The sequence below is a fragment of the Muscardinus avellanarius genome, assembly GCF_963383645.1.
Source record: "Muscardinus avellanarius genome assembly, chromosome: 11".
In the NCBI taxonomy this organism is placed as follows: Eukaryota; Metazoa; Chordata; class Mammalia; order Rodentia; family Gliridae; genus Muscardinus; species Muscardinus avellanarius.
Window position 1 is genome coordinate 85,352,511 of NC_137797.1, and position 19,693 is coordinate 85,372,203.

General features: G+C 42.8%; 1 protein-coding gene across 1 annotated transcript in view; it reads right to left on the reverse strand.

The window, feature by feature from the left end:
* Positions 1-19,338, reverse strand: part of FGD4 (FYVE, RhoGEF and PH domain containing 4) — a gene marked incomplete at its 3' end in the record, with an annotated part of 102,027 nt that extends 82,689 nt beyond the window's left edge. The window contains exon 1 of the mRNA XM_080704931.1: positions 19,197-19,338. The remainder of the gene's footprint in view (positions 1-19,196) is intronic.
* Positions 19,339-19,693: the final 355 nt, after the last annotated feature.

Consider the following 19,693-nt stretch of genomic DNA (forward strand, 5'->3'; position numbering starts at 1 on the left):
AGGCATATGAATTCTTATTTTTTGTGACTGTGACTAATCTCACTTAGCATAATGTCCTCCAATTCCATCCATTTCCCTGAAAATTATGTAATTGAGTTTTTTTTAATGGCTGAATAAAATCCCATTGTGTACATATCCTATAGTTTTGTAATCCATTCATCTGTTGATGGACATCTTAGCCGGTTCCATGGTTTGGCTATGGTGAATTGTGCAGCTTTGAACATAGATACACATGCATTAGTTTGGTAGTTTGGTTTCTTTTCTTTTGGGTAGATACCCAGAAGTGGTATTGCTGGATCAAATGGTAGATTTGTTCCCATTCTTCTGAGGATTCTCCATACTGTTTTCCAAAATGGTTGCACTAATTTGGAATCCCACTAACAATGTCTTAGAGTTCCTACTTCTCCACATCCTCGCCAGCATCTCTTGTTGTGTTTTGAATGATTGCTATTCTAGTTGGTGTTAGGTGAAATCGCAGTTTTGATTTGCATCTCTCTGATTGCCAATGATGTTTGATGGGTCCAGCCCGTCAGCGGTGGGACTAAAGTGGAAGGTTGAGTGCTGATGGTCTCAAACAGCAGCAACACACGGAGCCGGGAGTCGTGTCAAGCAGGATCTCGTTTATTTCTCTCAGACAACCCAATTTAAAGCAAAAAACTGCAAGGGGGATTTCCAACAGTAAACTATTATAACCTATCATGCTAAAGGTCACTCTTGCATGCGCAAAGCACGTAACTTGTAGCCAATCATTATACAATGCACGAGGAGTTCAAGAGCACGGAAGCATTATATGAGCCAATAAGGCTCAGCATTGCCAAATTGGGCTAGCGGGGGCAAGGGGAGTAGTTACACCCTCCATATGTGCTTGGTGCTACATGTAGCTGATTCATCGGAAGTTTTGTCAGGTGGCGTGAAGACCCCAACAGATGTTGAGCATTTTTTCATGCATTTATTGGCCATTTGAATTTCTTCTTTTGTGAAGTGTCTATTTAGTTCATTTGCCCATTTTGTTATTGAATGCTCACTGTCCGCCACTCCTCTCTGGAGCCTGGTGGGCTGTTGAATGCGTTGGTCTGGTGCCGTCCGGTGATCTCGCTGCTGCTGCGTCCTCGGTCGTGAGGCCGGCGTATCTCCTCTCTGGCTCTGAGCTCCATTCTGAGTTCCCCTCCTCTCTGGGGCCTGGTGCTGCAAGGGAAGATGGCGCCCGTGCCGCTGTGCGCCACGGCTCCGACCGTAGCACTGCGGTCTGGTTTCTTTCTGGTGTCTCATTTTTCCAGCCCTCTTTTTCTCTGTCCCTTGTATTTACACTTTTTGTTTCTCTGCTGATGGTGTTTTCTGGTTATGAAAGGCGCTGATTTTGTGGTAATAGAGATTGGTTGTTAGCGGGGCTTGTAAGTCCCGCTTTTCTCCATTGCCATCTTCCCGGAAGTCCTCTCCGAGTTTTTTCTATTTTGTGAAATAGTTTGAGGAGTATTGGGGTTAGCTCTTCTATAAAGGCTTTATAGAATTCACTTGGGAAACCATCTGGTGCTGAGCTTTTCTTTGATGGTAAGCTCTTTACTGCTGTTTCAATCTCTTTGATTGTTTATGGTTGGTTTAAGTGTTCTATATCTTCTTGACTCTGTTTAGGAAGGTTGTATTTATCTAGGAAGTTGTCTATTTTCTCCAGATTTTCCATTTTGTTGGAGTATAGTTTTTCAAAGTAGTTTCTGATAATCCTCTGAATATCTACACTGTCAGTAGTAATGTCTCCTTTTTCATCCCTTATCTTCATAATTTGGGTTGATTCTCTCTCTCTCTCTTTTTTTTTTTTAGTTAGGTTGGGTAGTGGTTTATCTATCTTGTTAATTTTTTTCAAGAAACCAGCTTTTGGTTTGGTTGATTTTCTGTATTTTTTTTATTATCTATTTCGTTAATTTCTGCTCTAATTTTAATAATTTCCTGTCTTCTACTGGCTTTGAGATTCAATTGTTCCTGCTTTTCAAGGGCTTTGAGGTATGTCGTTAGGTTATTTATTTGAAGATTTTCTGTTTTTCTTATGTGAGCACTCAGTGCTATAAATTTTCTTCTTAATACTGCCTTCAGAGTGTCCCAGAGGTTTTGATATGTTGTATCTTTATTTTCATTTGTTTCTAGAAATTTCCTGATTTCACCTCTTACATCTTCTATGACCCATTCTTCATTCAGAAGTGTGGTGTTCAGTCCCCACATGTTTATGTTGTTTATCTGGGTCTTCTTATAGTTGATTTCTAGTTTCATTTCATTATGGTCTGAAATGACACAGGGAAGTATGTAACATTTTTTAAATTTGCTAGTGCTCATTTTGTGTCCTAGGATGTGATCTATTTTTGAGAAGGTTCCGTGAGTGGCTGAGAAAAATGTAAATTCTGCTGTAGTTGGGTGAAATGTTCTATATGTGTCCAACAGGTCCATTTGGTTAATGGTGTTCTTTAGTTCTAAGGCATCTTTACTGACCCTTTGTCTGTAAAATATGACCTTCTTTGTCTCTTCTATTAAGTTTGGGTTTGAAGTCTAACTTGTCTGATATCATAGTTGCCACTCCTGCTTGTCTTCGAGTTCCATTAGCATGGATTATCTTGCTCCAGCCTTTTACCTTGAGCTTGTTCCTATTTTTACTTGTAAGGTGTGTTTCTTATAAGCAGCAGATGGATGGATTCTGGTTTTTAGTCCATTTTGCCACTTTATGTCTTTTTATTGGGGAGTTGAGGCCGTTTACATTCAGTGAGATTATAGAGAGATAATTTTTAATTCCTAACATATTAAGATTTTATTTCTGTTTGAGATACTGTTAATTCTTCTTTGCTTAGTTGTATACTAGATGGGAAATCTTGTTTCTTTGGTTCTGGCGTGTATTACCTATTTCTTCTTTGCAGTTAATCTCCTTGAGTATTTTCTCTAGCGCTGGTTTTGAAGACATAAATTCCTTCAGTTTCTGTTTGTCATGGAAGCTTCTATTTCCCTATCTAATCTGATAGTTTTGCTGGGTAGGAAATTTTTGGCTGGAAGTTGTTTTCTTTCAGAGTTTGGAATATGTTACTCCACGCCCTTCTGGCTTTCATGACTTGGTTTGGGAAGTCTGGAGTGATTCTAATTGGTTTGCCTCTGAATGTCACTTGGCCTTTTGTTTTTGTTGCCTTTAAGATTCTCTCCTTGGCTTCCACATTAGTCATTTTGACAATTATGTGGCATGGGGATTCTCTTTTCTGATCCGATCTATAAATTTCCGGGACCTGTGTATCGACCTCTTGCTCTATGTTTGGAAAATTTTCTGCTATCACTTCCTTGAAGAGATTATTGATTCCTTTGGTTTCACCTTCTTTTCACTCCTCTGTTCCAATTATTCTTAGGTTAGCTCTCTTAAAATGGGCCCATATTTCTTCAATGTCAAATTCCTGCTGCTGGATTTTTTTTTTTCTAAATTAGAGACTATGCATTCATTTTTGGAGTGATCATCTTCTAGGAGCGAGATTCTATTCTCCATATGGTCTAATCGGTTGTTTATACTTTGAATTGAGGCCTTCAATGATTGCATCCTTTATCTCTTTTTGACAATCTCTGTACTCTTTTCAAAACACCTCTATTATTTCTACAGTTATTTTCCTGATTTGATCTTCTAGAGATCTCTGAATTTCTGTGTTATCAGGTTCTGATGTTGTGGGGTTGTGGGCATTCATTGCTCCATTGTTATTCCTCTTTCCCATGATTTCGGAAGTTTGTGCCTTCTCTGGGTTCTTCCCTGGGTTACTACGACTTCACTTAAGGTGCTCTGGATCTTGAGTCTGTGGTATCTCAGTCACCACTACTCCTTTACTAGGTTGTATCACAAAGTCTCAGATCCAGGGAGTCAATCGAGGCTGCTTTAGACCATGGCGGTGCCAGGCTGGGCATTCTTCCACGGGGAGCTGCAACTATGTGTGATTATCTCTGCCGCCGCCACTCCCCCACTGGGTTGGACTGCAAAAATCTCTGACCCAGGGAGACTATCTGCGCAAGTTCCTGGGAGTGCAGTACTGGGATTTCTCCTCTAGGGGCTGCAATTTGACTCAAGGTTGTTGAGTGCGCTGATGGAGCTGTAGTGAACTCGGTGAACTTGCTGTTGCCACCTCTGGCAGTATGCCACAATTGCCACGCCCTCAGCCGTGAGGCTGGCGTATTTCTTCTCTGGTTTTGAGCTCCACTCTGAGTCCCTGAAGGGTGTGCTGAGCCCGGGCCCTGGGAGCTTTAGATGCTCCTTGTGCCGAAAAAACTGCTGAATTCTGCCTGGCTGTTCTGCAGTGGCTCACCTCAGCTCGCTGTCCTCCCCTCCTCTCTGGAGCCTGGTGGGCTGTTGAGTGCACTGATCTGGAGCCGTCTGGTGAATTTGCTACTGCCACAGGCAGTATGTTGCTGCTGCTGCATCCTCAGCTGTGAGGCCGGCGTATCTCCTCTTTGGTTTTGAGCTTAGTTCTGAGTCCTCCTCCTCTCTGGAGCCTGGTGCTGCAAGGGAAGATGGTGCTGGCGTGGCTCTGTGCCGCGGCTCCTCCTGCGGCACTACAGACTGGTTTCTTTTGTGGTGTTTGGTTGTTCTGCCAGCCCTCTTTTTCTCTGTCCCTTGTATTTACAGTTTTTATTTCTCTGCTGATGGTGTTTTCTGGCTATGAAAGGTGCTGATGTTGTGGTAATAGAGATCAATTTTTAGTGGGACTCGTAAGTGCCACTTTTCTCCGTCCGAAACTGAGTTTCAAAATAAAAAATAAAAATATAGGGCTGGGGGTGTAGTTTGGAGGTACTTGCCCCTGGGTTCCATCCTCAGTATGAAAGAAAAACAGGAAGGAAGGAAGGAAGGAGGGAAGGAAGGACAGATAAGGGAAGGAAGGGAAGGGAAAAAGGAAGGAGAAGGGAAGGAAGGAAGGAAGGAAGGAAATCCTAGAAACTAGATATAGTGGTGCACACCTGTAATCCCAGTACTTGGGAGATTGCAGGTTTGTGACCAGCCTCAGCAATTATCAAGGCTTTCAGCAACTTAGTGGGACCCTGTTTCAAAATAAAAAAGTAAAATAAGGCTAGAGTATAGCTCAAAGGTAAAACACGCCTGGGTTTAATCTCTAGAACCAAAAAAACAAAACAAAACAAACAAACAAAAAACCCAAAACAGAAACCCTAGAGATAGATTGATACAAGACAGATTTTCAAATAGAGTGCTAACAGATACACCAGAATTCAGAGCTACCAGGTTAAGCAATATAAAGGACAACAGAAAAACAACAACAACAACAATTGTACAATATTGCATTCACAGAAGCACTTTGTATCATTTGATCATAGATGGTTTTGCACGGCAAAGCCCAGGGTCTAGGTGGGTATCACTGTTTCCCTGTTGTGTTCATGAGGGGCTGGCCTGGGTGGACAAGGCTGAGCTGACAAGGTAACTGGTACCCAGAGTCTAGCTCCTTCCACCATGAACTCTGCGTGTCCTAAACCCAGCAAATCGGGGTGGAGGGTAGAGAAGTTCTACCCTATGGTTTCTACATTGTGATGGCTGGGTTAGAACTGACATACTGCAGATAATTGGTTTGTTAGTAAATGTTCATTGGATTCACGGGATAAAAATGGATAATTTCACAAAATACTACAATCTGCAGAAATTCCCTTACAGACTACAGATGAGAAAATCTAACACGTCAAAAGTCGGTAAAAATATTCCTTCACTTAGAAAAAACAGCCAGGAGTGGTGGCTCACACTTCTAATTCTAGTACTTGGGAGGCTGCGACAGGAGGATCACAGGTTGCAGAAAAGCCTCTGCAACATATTTCTCTAAGATGAATGTTTAAGGTGAAAGCTTGTAACATGTATATATTTTTCTATACTTGGCCTTACCAGGTCAAATAGAATAACCTTTTTATTTTTTGTGGTGCTACAGGTTGAACACTTCTGCGTTACACCCCCCAGCCCCATTTTATTTGGGAACAGGGTCTTGCTAGATTGCTGAGCCCCTCTGAGTTGCTGAGGCTGGCCTTGAACCTGTGAGTCCTCCTATCTTAGCTTTCCAAGAACAAAGGTGTTCACCACTATGATTGGCTTAGAATCATCTTTATTTTCTTTTGGAAACCATTCTCCTACCTCTGGAAGAAGGGTGAGGAATCGTGTCTCTTTCTAATTGCATGCCCCATTTCCCGCAGCTGGTCACCCTGGCTTTCTGTTATCTCATCTCCTTTATAGATTCAGTGAGCTGACAGTTGCTGGATGTGCACTGGCCTAGATCTCATCATTTCTGTGCCAGTTACCAATTTATTACAGAGAAGGAAAAAGATATATCACAATCCACTACAAGCTTAGCAGTTAAGTACTCCCCCCCCACCGCACTAGGGATTGAACAATTGATGTGTGTGTGTGTGTGTGTGTGTGTGTGTGTGTGTGTGTGTATGGTACTGGGGGTGGAACCCAGAGGCTTTCTATCTTCGGGCTACACTCCTAGACCTATTTTTATATTTTATTTGGGAACATGGTCTCACTAAGTAGCTGAGGCTGGCTTCGAACCTGTGCAATCCTCCTGTCTCAGCCTCCCAAGTGCGGGGATTACAAGTGTGCGCCACCACACCCGGCAGAACAATTGATTTTTTAAATTTTGTTTTTATTTGGAAATGGTCTCACTAAGTTGTTAAGGCTGGCTGTGAACCTGAAATCCTCCTGTCTCAGCCTTCCAAGTACTGGGATTATAGGTGCGCACCACCGCGCCCAGCCCATTCACTCTCTTAACATAGGAAGAAAAGCCAAATGAAAATAATGGCATGCCTCTTGTTTACAAAAATGGTATGTTTCAGCCAGGTATGGTGGCACATGCCTGTAATCCCAGTACTTGGGAGGCTGACACCTGAGTATCGCAGTTCGTGGACAGCCTCAGCTATTTAGTGAGGCCCTTTGCAACTCAGTGAGACCCTGTTTCAAAAATGAAAAGACTAAAAAATAGGGCTGGGGTGTAGGTCAGAGGTATAATGCCCCTGGGTTCCATCCCCAGTATTGCAAAGGAACGAAAGAAGGAAGAAAACATGGAAGGAAAGAAGGAAGGGAGGAAGGAAGGAGAGGGAAGGAGGGAGGGAGGGAGGGAGGAAGGAAGGAAGGAAGGGAGAGAAATAGGGCTGGGGGTATAGCTCAGAAGTAGAATGCCCCTGGGTTCAATCCTTAGTACCATAAAAAAAAAAAAAAAGAAAAAAAAAGAAAAGAAAATGATATTTTCCAAGATAGGTTGGGGGAAAATGGTCGACATGCTATCCATCGGGAAGGAAAGGGTTTTAAGTGCAATTATTTTTTCTTTTTTCGTAGCATTGGAAATGGAACCCAGGGGACTTGTACCTTTGAGTTACACCGTAGACCTATTTTTTTTTTTTAAACTATTGTTTGGAAACAGGGTCTCACTAAGTTGCTGGGAGACTCACTCAGTTGCTGAGGTTGGCTTTGAACTCACAATGCTCAGCCTCTCAAATACTGGGATTAAAAGTGTGTGTTACCATGCCCCACTAACATTTGCTAATTTTATGGAAAAAAAATTCTGTGCAGAAAAGATATCAATTAAAGTAGTAGTAAGCTGGGTGTAGTCGTGCATACCTGTAAACCTAATACTTGGGAGGCTGAGAAAGAGAGATCACAGGTTTGGGAGGCTGAGACAGAAAGATCACAGCTCACAGCAACCTACTGAGACCCTGTTTCAAAAAAGAAAGGGCTGGGGGGTGCAACTCAGAAGTAGACAGCCCCTGGGTCTCATCCCTAGTGCCCCCACAAACACAACTGTAGTAAAACAGAAGCTTTCACATGCAAAAAACACCTTTAACAGCAGAAATAATTTCAACATTTGTACCCAGAATACTGGAAGGAAGTGAATAGTTCTTCATTATTGCTATAAATAGCCAAATTGCTATAATCAATTTGCCTAGTTTGATCACTGAACATTCCTTATTGTTACCTGCGAGACACTGTTTGATGCTTGAAGAACTGAAACAAAAAGACACACATCAGCCAGTTTCTCAAACTTCGCCAATCTAAGTATGTCTGTCTTGCCTGTCAGTCTCTCTCTTTCTTTGCTGCTGGTGATAGAATGCTGGGCCTCATGCATTGGAAGCACATTCCCTACCACTCAGTTTACAAACCCATCCCTAATACAGTCTCTGAGACTGTTTCAAAGCACTGTGTATTTTTTCTTCCAAGGGTTTATAAATTTTATGTCATTGTTAGACAATCTGTGATACACTCGTGATATTTAAAAAGAATAAAATAACAATAAAAATTTGTGTGCTGCTGAAGAAAACCCAAGGTCAAAACTCTATTCGTGCTGGGTGCAGTGTCACAAGCCTATAATCTCAGCACTCGAGAGGCTGAGACAGGAGGATCGAGGGTTCGAGGCAGCCTCAGCAATTTCTTTAGCAAGGCCTTTCACAACTTAGTGAGACCTTGCTTAAAAACTAAAAACAAAACCAAATAAAATAAGACTGGGGAGTGAGGCTCAGAGGTAAAATATCTCTGAGTTCAATCACTAGTACTACAAAACAAACCAAAAAGGGCAAACCAACAAATTATATTTACACCAGGAGTGGTGGCCTGCACCTGGAACCCCACTTAGGAGGCTGAGACAGGAGGATCCCAAGTTTGAGGATAGTCTCAGCAACCTAGTGGAACCCTATTTCCAAACAAAAAATAAAATGTTTAGAGGTACAGCTCAAAGATAGAATGCCCCTGGGTTTAATCCTCACCACCACCAAAACCAAATGAACAAACACAAAGCCCCACGGTGTTTGCAGGTCGACTGGCACTGAGTTTGCTATACTTGAGGAACAGAGAGAAACCAACTCATGTGTCCTCCAGGAGCTCAGACACTAGGGGAAGCCGCCCAGCGCTGTTGGCAATGGTGGGTACTGAGGGCACATGCATTTTAGAAGCAACGAGGAAGCATCTAATTCAGCAAGAGAGATCACCTAAATAAATGTACACCGAGTCAGAAATACAAACATTTTAAAGAAAGAAGCACAAATGGTATATGGAGAAGATAAATATCTCAAGATGGTAAATAAAAGGCCAAAGAGTTTTAGAAACATTGTCTTAGAAGAGACTTCTGTTCTTCTTTCATCGTTTATTAGTATATAATACAATAATGTGTGTTTTGTTCAAAAGACTAATTGATGAAAGAGAGTCTTCCAAAGTTAAGCAGTAATCGAGGAATGTCTGCACATTTTAAAGGAAAAATATATTTTGTATGCTCGGTACTGAAGATGCTAAAAATCTGTATCTAATTAAAACAAGAACTAATGTTTCAATGCAATATTTTGTATCAAAAGGAAGTAACATTGAAGGAAACAGATCCTCCAGTTACTGAAACAGCTTCTGCGGCCTAAGTTTCCAAGCCTTGGGGAGACTAGCCCAGAGCCACCACCCTCTATATCAACAGGGTCTGTCTTTTCCCTTCTCTGCTGCCAGTTGCTCCCCAGAGAGTTGCACTTGGGTCCTGTCTCCTTTCCACATCTTTCCTCTTGCTAAATACTTATTTATTTATTTATTTATTTATTTATTTAGGTGGTACTGGGGGTGGAATTCAGAGGCTTTCTACCTCCGGGCTATACTCCCAGACCTATTTTATATTTTATTTGGAAACAGGGTCTCACTAAGATGCTGAGAGCCTCACTAAGTAGCTGAGGCTGGCTTCGAACCTGTGTGATCCTCCTGTCTCAGCCTCTCAAGCGTGGGGATTACAAGCGTGTGCCACCACGCCCGACTCCCCTTGTTAAACTTTAAACTATCAATGCTGTCAGCCACTGCCCCAGGGACCCAACTCATCTTCTCCCCACTCCACATCTTTGTTTTACAGTGTGTGTGTGTACGCACTCTGGACATGTGGGTGTTCTATCGGCAACTCCAGTCCATTATGTCTGAAATTCCATGTATTACTTCCTGCAAACCAACATCGCTTTCATCCATGTCCTCCATTTCTATAAATGGTAAAATCATTTATCCTTCATCTCAGAATCATTCATTTTTTTCAATGCATATTCAACATTAGCTGTGCACCACACAGTGTTCTAGGTATCATGAACAGGTCCTTGTTCTCATAGATATATAGCCCAATGGGGAAGCTCTTCCTTTCCTCTAATATTACACCCCTTATGAAATCACTTAGAACCTGGCATGGTGGTGAAAGCCCGTAACCCCATTACCTGAGAAGCTGAGACAGAGGGATGGCATATTTGAGGTTAGCCTCAGCAACTTAATGAGACCCTATTTCAATAAAAAATAAAAAGAGCTAGGCATGTGGGTCAGAGGTAGAATGCTCCTGGGTTCAATCCCAGCACCAAGAAATAAATAAATGATTTACAAGGCCCACCTGACCGTAGCTCTCTATTTCTGTCCAAGGTTCCTCCCCTTCCTTCCCACAGTTACTCCAAGGCCTCCTCATCTCTCACACATCCCAGCTTCTACGCCAATTCCAAGCACTCTATAGTTAAGGCTCAGATCACATGTGTAGATATGTATCTATGAAGTAGATTTTTTTGTTGTTGGTGTAGTACTGGGGGTGGAACCCAGGGGCTTTTCTACCTCTGGGTAGAGAGCTACACTCCCAGACCTACTTTATACTTTATTTGGAAACAGGGTCTCACTAAGTTGCTAAGAGCCTCACTAAGTAGCTGAGGCTGGCTTTGAACCTGTGCGATCCTCCTGTCTCAGCCTCCCAAGTGCGAGGATTACAAGTGTGTGCCACCATGCCCGGCTACGAAGTGGATTTTTTTTTTGGGGGGGTGGTACTGGGGTTCCTGGAAACCCTTTTACCTCCAGGCTACACTCCCAGACCTATTTTTATACTCTTATGCCAGCACGGCTGGCTTTGAACCTGCGAGATCCTCCTGTCTACCTTACAAGCTTGCACCACCACGCCCAGCATACAAAGTGGATTTTTCATCATGAGAAACTATTGTTATCCATCTTGCTGAGATTACAGGTGTGTGTACCTTCTTCTTTTTTTTTTTTTTTTTTTTTTTGGAAATAGGGTTTCACTAAGTTGCTTGACTTTGACTTCCAAGTGCTGAGATTACAGGTGTGTGTCACCATGCTCGGCTTTGCTATTGTTTTAAAATTAGTATATCAGCCAAGTATGGTGGTACACACTTGTAATCCCAGTACTTGGGAGTCTGAGACAGAAGGATCGCAGGCTCATGGCCAGCCTCAGTTACATACTGAGGCCTTAGTTAGACCCTGTTTCAAAAAATAAAGAAAAAATAATTGGGATGAGTGTGTAGGTTGGAGGTAGAACACCTCTGGGCTCAATCCTCAGTACCAAATAACAACAACAACAACAACAACAACAACAACAACAACAACAACAATTTCATATGAAATGTAACTGAGAGCACAGAATATGTCCCCTAAATATGCTATGTCGGTGTAAGGATTTTTTTTTATTAAAAAAAACATTAGGCCGGGCGTGGTGGCGCACGCTTATAATCCCCGCGCTTGGGAGGCGGAGACAGGAGGATCGCGCAGGTTCGAAGCCAGCTGCGCTGGCGTAAGAGACCCTGTTTCAAAAATATAAAATAGGTCTGGGAGTGTAGCCCGGAGGAAGAAGGGCTTCCAGGAACCCCAGTAACACACACACACACACACACACACACACACACACACACACACACACAAACATTAGAAAAACAGAGCAGGAGCACTTTGAACCCCCTTTTTGTCTTTCTCCAAACAGAAGGGGGAGGGGCTATGGACGATGTCTTTCCTATACCATAAGGAAAGAAGCATTCTCAACACCATTAATAGGCAGTTCAGGCTGAGAAAAAAATCTGTATAAACACACCTTGTTAAACGAACCCTTATCTTTCTAGTTTTTTCACAATAACTGAGAAAAAGCCCCCCTCCTGTTTTTTAAATCGTATTTTCACAATTTCTTTGTTCAACACAGTATTTAAGAACTCAGCTGTAATGGCTTCAAGTTTCTGTTACACTTAAAGTTGTTACGGTGAAAGATGAATGTTACCGTTTGGGGGTGAGGGTTATCTTTTAGGGGAGCAGTCCCCAGGGACCTTTGTTAGACCCCCGAAAATAATTCCCTTCAAAAAAAACCGCAGGTTCTAGTCCTGAGCTAAGGATAAATATGCAATAGCCTGGACTCTTGCTGAAGATTTAAAGAAATTTATTAAAAAGATAGAAATAGCTGCCGGGCGTGGTGCCGCACGCTTGTAATCCCAGCATTCGGGAGGCTGAGACCGGAGGATCGCAGTTCGAGGACAGCCTCAGCTACTTAGTGAGGCCCTCTGCAAATCAGCGAGACCTGGTTTCAAAAATAAAGAATAAAAAATAGGACAGGGGTGTGGCTCAGAGGTCGAATGCCCCTGGGTTCCATCCCCAGACCCCCCCCCCCCACGCACACAAAAAAGATAGAACTACAGAAGGCAGTTACAGCCTCATGTTACACAGGGGTGACATGAAGGGCTGCTTTGAACAAAATCACCAAAATACAAAACATGGAACAGCCTTTTCATAGACATGACATCCTCCATCTTGCTTTATGTAACTCTGACATAGGTAAAGCCCATCCTCTTAATTTTCCATTGTGAACTTTGGTCTATACCCAGGTTTCTCCTTTCCCAAAGGTCAGATGAACTCCTCCCATTCAAAGTAGATTATCCATTATTATGCAAATCTGCCTTTAGATGAGGAAGTCCTAGCTCCCCTTCTCTTCCCACTTGTTAATTACCTTTAGCTCGGTTAATTTATAATAGTTGCCTGCTTCTTGGCAGAAGCCAAGTCCTTCCACAGATCTGCCCTTTACCCAATTTTTGAAATTTATTAATAAACAAATTTCTCAAATCTTCCTTGGCCATTCCCAATACTGGTACAGTTTCCATTTTTCTTATGGAGATTCTCATGTATATGTAAAAAAAAGTATCAAAACTTGTATGCATTTCTCTCGTTTATCTTATTTCAGTTTAATTCTTAGGTCTAGCCATAGACTCTTAAAACACTGAGGAAAAATTTTTCTTCCTCTATACATATAAGATCATGAATTAGAAAAAAAGTAATTAACCTTCCTTCCTTACATATTAATATAATTCAGATTGTTAAAAACCTATTATGAAACTATGTCAGGCTTGGTGGCCCACATCTGTAATCCCAGTACTTGGGAAGCTGAGACAGGAGGATTGCAGGTTTGAGGCAAGCTTCACAAATTAGCAAAACCTCCTGAACTCAAAATGTCTACTATGACATTTTTCAATGAATAGGAATACCTCAATACATCCTGGAAGCTACAAACAGTTTCAAGAAGATGTTCGTGAAAATTGTGTTGTGTGTCTAGGTTCCAGTAAAAACAGCACAGCAGGCTATTTTCTGCTCCTGCCCCCGCGCAGCCAAGGCTCGGGCCACACTGAATTTCACACTGTATTATAAGCTTCCTATTGGGCTGTTGCATCACCTGGAATGTTTCCTGCAACGTTCCTGGTCTATTGGCAAACTCTCACGCCTCCTACTATTAGGAAACTCACCTTCGCATTACTATTTTTAGGAAACCTAATAACTGTTCTACCCCTGGCCCTCTCACCCTGCCTCAAAAACCTTCACACATCTTTCCAATTACCATGTCATATTGTTTCATAATATCTTGGAGCCATCCTTATCTTCCTGGACTGAATTTCTTGATATTTTAATAAAATGACATTTCACCTTTATTTTTGCCTAAGTCTTCTTACCCATCTGATTATATGTTAAGACCCCTAGATGGGCATGGTAGCACACATCTTAATCCTAGTACGTGGGAGGCTGAGAGCCAAGAGGTTCGCGACCAGCTTCAAAACTTAGCCAGGCCCTCTGCACCTTAGTGAGACCCTGTTTCAAATTAAAAAATATATAGGGCTGAGGGTGCTTGGCTTCCATGGTGAAAATAATTTCAACACGTGCCAGTCAGAGACAAAGTCAGAAGTTTAATTCAAGGAAAGTAGAGATACACATTCAGGGGAAACTCGGGCCGTCTCAAGAGTATGAGAACGGCTGCAAAGAGAGGCAGGCAGAGCCCCTCAGATTGAATCTATCTTTTTGTTATAGGGCCCACTAGAGAGGGGGTGGCAAGGGGCACATGGCTGGAAATGGGGCAACATGAATGGCAGCCTCCTGTTTGTAACTTTAGGTAGTGATTCCCTTTGAGATACAACTCCCCAGGAGTGGATGTACCAGTTGGGAATGGCCTGGGAAGATTTGAGAAAGCTTTGATTATTAATATATTTCAGAAATTGGGTGAGGGGCAAATCTGTGAAAAGACTTGGTTTCTGCCAAGAAGCAGGGAACTATTCTAATGTAAATTAACCTAGCTAAAGGTAATTAGCAAGTTCATAGGAGAGGGGAACTAGGACTTCCTCGTCCTCATTCTAAAGGCGATGTAGCTAGGATGGGAGGAGGGGGTCGACCTTCAACCATGATCTTAGTGAAAAGAGACACCTTGGCAGGAAACTACACTTTGGTGGGAAAGTAAGGGGAGGTACCTTACAGAGACTTTTACTATGTCAGAATTACATGAACAAGATGGAGGATGCCATGTATAAGAAGTCTGTTCTGTGTTTTTTACTTCAGTGAATTCCTTCAACCCCTCCTCCCCCATGCCATTCCTGAATGGCATGGGGCTGTAACTGTCTTCTGTATTTCTATCTTTTTAATAAACTATTTAAAATCATCAGCAAGAGTCTGGGCTATTGCATATCTATCCTTAGCTCAGGACAAGAACCCGTGCTTTTTATCTTTTTGTGGTATTTTTGGGGAATTATCCCCAGGGGTCTAACAAAGATGCCTGGGAACAGTCACCCCAAATGGTAACCTTCACCCCCAAACCATAACAGTGGAGACAGGGAGCCAGGTGCAGGGGTGCAGGGCTCTTTAACAAAAAGGTGTGACTTTTTTTAGAATCTTCTCCTTGAAGGCAAATGGTACTCAGACAAAAAGTGAAGCTCTTTCAGGACTTTATTGCCTCAGGAATTTTCCATATGGAGCCAGCCCATTAAGGTTCAAAAGTATGGGCCTAGCTTTTTTTTTTCTTTTAAAGAATAAATATCTCTGTTAAAATGAAACTAAAGATTATGAAGTTTTTCAGGTTTTTGTTTTGTTTTGCTTTTTACGGTACTGGGGATGGAACCCAGGGACATTGTACCTCCAAGCTACAACCCCAGTCCTATTTTTTAGTCTTTTTATTTTTGTAACAGGGTCTGAGTTGCAGTGGACCTCCCTGAGTAGCTAAGGCTGTCCACAAACCATGAGCCTCTGGTCTCCACCTCCTGAATGCTGGGATAACAAGTATGTGCTACCATATCCGGCTTCAGATTTAAAACCATATTTTCCTTTCCTTCCCAATCTATGTCCTTTCTACCTAGTGTGTGAGTGTGTGTGTGTGTGTGTGTGTGTATGTGTGTGTGATAGTTACTGGGGGTGGAACCCAGGGGCTTTTCTACCTCTGGGCTACACTCCCAGACCTATTTTTTATGCTTTATTTGGAAACAGGGTCTCACTAATTTGCTGAGAGCCTCACTAAGTAGCTGAGGTTGGCTTTGAACCTACGCAATCCTCCTGTTTCAGCCTCCCAAGTGCTAGGATTACAAGTGTGTGCCACCATACTCAGCTTTCTACCTAAATTTTTATTTCTATTCTACCTCAGTTTAACTTAGAGGTAGAATACCCCTAGGTTTAATCCCCCATATCACAAAACAAACAAAACCCAACCCAAAACAAGAAAGTGATAACTCATAGATTATTAACAAAAAGAACCTACAATTCAAAGGATGCAAAGAGGGAAAGTAGCATTCACCCTCACTAATGATCAAGGAAATGCCAACGGAGCTTGGCAGGCTTGGGGTATTGGGGGGCAGGTGACTGGAGATGGCTCAAGGGCTGTACAGCTTTACTGAGGTATGGCAGTAGTGTGTTACCATGTCTAGCTTGAATTCAGCCTTTCAAAACATCTATCTGCACTAAGCCAGGCATGGTGGCCCATACCAGTGATCCTTGTACTAGGGAGGCTGAGACAGGAGGATCACAGGTTGGAAACCAGCTTCAGGAATTTAGTAAGACTAACAGTAAACTGGTGATCCTCTGTTTCAAAACAAAATAAATAAATAAATAAAAAGGACTGTGGTGTAGTTCAGAGCAAGAATGACCCTTGGCTCATCCCCAGTACCACAAAAGAAACAAATAAACAAAAAACCATCGGTATTATAGGAATTCTCATACGTTTGCAGTTTTAAAATATTTACTTTTTCGTTAGTTCAACAAATAGTTATGGAATGTGTATTAAGTTCTAGGCACTTCAGTCTATCAACAAGCAAAAAGAAAAACAAAAAACAACAGCAAAAGAACAATAAAGCATCCACCGGTAGGCAGTGAGGGGGAGAGTGAGGAGCTAGGCTGAGGAGCGGCTTCACTCAGCCCTGAGCAGGCCTCACGGGCCTGGCCTCCACACAGGCCTGGGCCGGCCTGGAGAGGAGGGGTCACTGGGGAGGGCAAAACAAAAAATAACAAAAGCAAATAAAAATAAAAAAACAAAAACAGCCGGGGGCGTAGCTCAGAGGTTGAATGCCCCTGGGCTCAATCCCCAGGACTGCACCAAGTGTTTGGAGAATTTCTGAAGACTTCAAATACTGTCTTTTCTTAATTTTTTTTTATTGGTGCATTATATTCATACATCACAATGGGATAAAAATCTTGTGTAGACATGCATACACCAAATACTCGTTTTAATAAATTTGAAAAAGAATTCCTATTTTTAAAAAGTTGATTACAAATAAATGTATTGTAAATATACACTTTTTAAGGATGGATTATTATACCTGGGCTGTTTCACTTCAGAAGCAAATAGAACTGAGTACTCTATATTTACATTAATTATTTAAATTAGTGTGGCTTTTCAAAATCACCAGACTTTCAAAATAGTTAGGTTTAAAGACTGAGACATTATGTGACAATATGGGAGTTTTACCACTACTGGTAAAACTCGTAGGAGAATGCTGTCTATCAAAGCTCCTAAGAGGAAAAGAACTATTAGCTTTAGAAAAGTTATTCTGAAGCTGGCAATGTGAACTCTTCACTCAAATGTGAAGAGTTTGCAGGAATCTCAGTCACTCACATGTTTGGAGCTTGGAGGCTGAGGCAGGAGGACTGCAAGTTTGAGGCCAGCTTAAGTAGTAAGACCCTGTCTCAAAAAAAAATTAGGGATGCTCAGTGGTAGAGCACCCTTAGGTTCAATCCCCAACACTCCCCCCACCAATAAGAGCCTGGAGAAATTAGAAATGGCTCCTCTCCAAGACAGGGCAGGGAGCACCCTTGTTGTCAGTAAGTCATCACACAGTACCCAATCTATATGGCTGCGCATCTCAGAATCCTAAGATGCAGCCTCATTTCAAGGATGCCGGTCTCTGATATACATTGGATGCTTTAAGCAAAACAGCAGAATCATGGAGACAGCACAGCATTGTTGTAGACCCGCAATGTGCCACGTGGCAGAGCAAACTGCAGAAGAGCCCTGTGGGGGGCCAGTAAAATATCCACCAGGTCAGACCTTAAGGAGAAGAAATAAGGAGGGATTGGCAATGGTCTGAACGTTTGTGTCTTCCCAGAATTCATGCTGATGTCCCTACCCAAAAGGCGATGCTGCGAGGAGGCAGGCGTAGGGTAGCAACGAGGCCAGCAGGGCCTCGCTCTCACGTTGCAATCGGTGCCCTTCAAAACAGGCCCCAAGAGACCTTGCCCCTTCTACCACCATGTTAGCCTCCATGGGGAAGCAGGCCCTCCACCTCGGCGAGAACCTACATCTAAATAAAATAAGAAAACCGGTGGGGATGTGGCTTAGGGGGAGAGCACTGGCCTAGCAGGCCCTGGCTTCCATCCCCAGCATGGATGGAGACAGGAAATCTGCAGCCGCCCTGGCCTTGGTCTCCCACCCTCCAGTCTGAGAAGTGAGTCTGCTGAGAAATTTTTGTTGTCTATAAGCTACCGAGAATGTGGCATTTGTTACAGAATTTGTTATAGTCTAGGACATAGGAGAATATAAAGTGTTAGAGTTAAGAATGGGGCTAACATTTTAGCCATAGGTGCCAGGGAAGGGCCACACATGGAGAGAATGTGATTTACTTGGTACCTAGAAATACTTCTTTGTCTTGGAGTGAGGCAGTGAAGGAGGACATTGCTCTGATTTATCTCATACACTGATTGTGAAAGACAGTGAAGTAATAAAATGCCCCTTCCAAAAGAAGGCTCTGTGTGTGTGTGTGTGTGTGTGTGTGTGTGTGTGTGTGTGTGTGTGTGTGTTACTGGGAATGGAAGCTAGGGGCATTCTCTGACTCTACATCCTCAATCTATTTTATTCTTTTATTTTGAAACAGGGTCTCACTAAATTCTGAAGGGCTTAAATTGCTGAGTCTGGCCTTGAACATGCAATTTTCCTGTTTGGGCCTCCCAAGTGTTGGGATTACAAGTGTGTGCCACCACACTGGGCTCCAAAAAAAGGCTTTTTAAAGTAATAACATTTTTGCTTTGGATCTTGGCATTTCCATATATAAACTCAGTCTAATGAGCAAAGTATAATTTTTTCCCTTTTTTTTTTCTTCATGATACTGGGAATTAAACCCTGGGGAATTCTACCTCCAAGCTACACCTCCAGCCCTTTTTATTATTTTTACTTAGCTAAGGATGGCCTCTAAGCTGGGACCCTCCTGTCTCTGCCTCCCAAGTACTGGGATTACAGCCCAACCATGTGAAAACACACTGCGAGCTTCCCACCATGATATTCTCTTTCTTTCCTTTGTTGGCCACTCAGTGCGGGATGGAGGGATGGCGTGCCTTCCCTCTGCGGGTGACATTCCTAAGAGGCGTTTTCAAGTCCCTGCTCCTTGATTATCCAACCATGCGCTTGAAAGTACCCTGAACGCGGCTTCAGAGCAGGCGACCCATCGTGACAGTGGTGCCCAACACATGTATTAGACACACTGGCCAACAATTCAGCAACATGAAAAGGACCAGAGTAAAGAAATGTCATCGGCCCCTGCCTCGGGTGTAAAGACTGACACGTCTCTGTAGAATGATAAAGCAATTCCTCCTTTGAGAGCTTACGGCTCTGTGTCCAACCCTCCTCCAGGAAGCCTTCCTTGGCCACAAAACCCCTGCCCGTCACCGCCCCCACCGTACCCACCTTGTGGCTTTGGAGTTGCAGCTGAGCGTTGTGCTGGTGTTTTCCCATTTATTCCCTGAGCCTCTTCAGATACACTCGGATCCACCAGTGTGGTTGTGCTGCTCGTCAAACAAGGTGGAATTCCAGTGACCTTTGGACAGGTACTGCTGCCTGTGAGTTCAGAAAGAAAGGGCAGGTAAGTACAGACGTGGAGCATGCTCGGCCTTGAAAGGAAATTTTCTCCTGATCCAGCAAAACATAGTTCTAAGACTAAGCAGAAAAACACTTTTCTTACATGTGCTGATCTCGACAAAGAGTTCCCTTGGGAAAGTCCTCTTTCCCTGTGCTTTTATGTTTGTTTGTTTTATGCTGGAGATTGGACGTTCTACCTCTGAACTATACCTCCAGCATATATATATATATATTCCCCCCCCCCCAGTACTGGGGATGGAACCCAAAGGTGAATCCATCCGAGCTATACCCCCATCCCTACTTTTGTCTTTATTTTGAAACAGGGT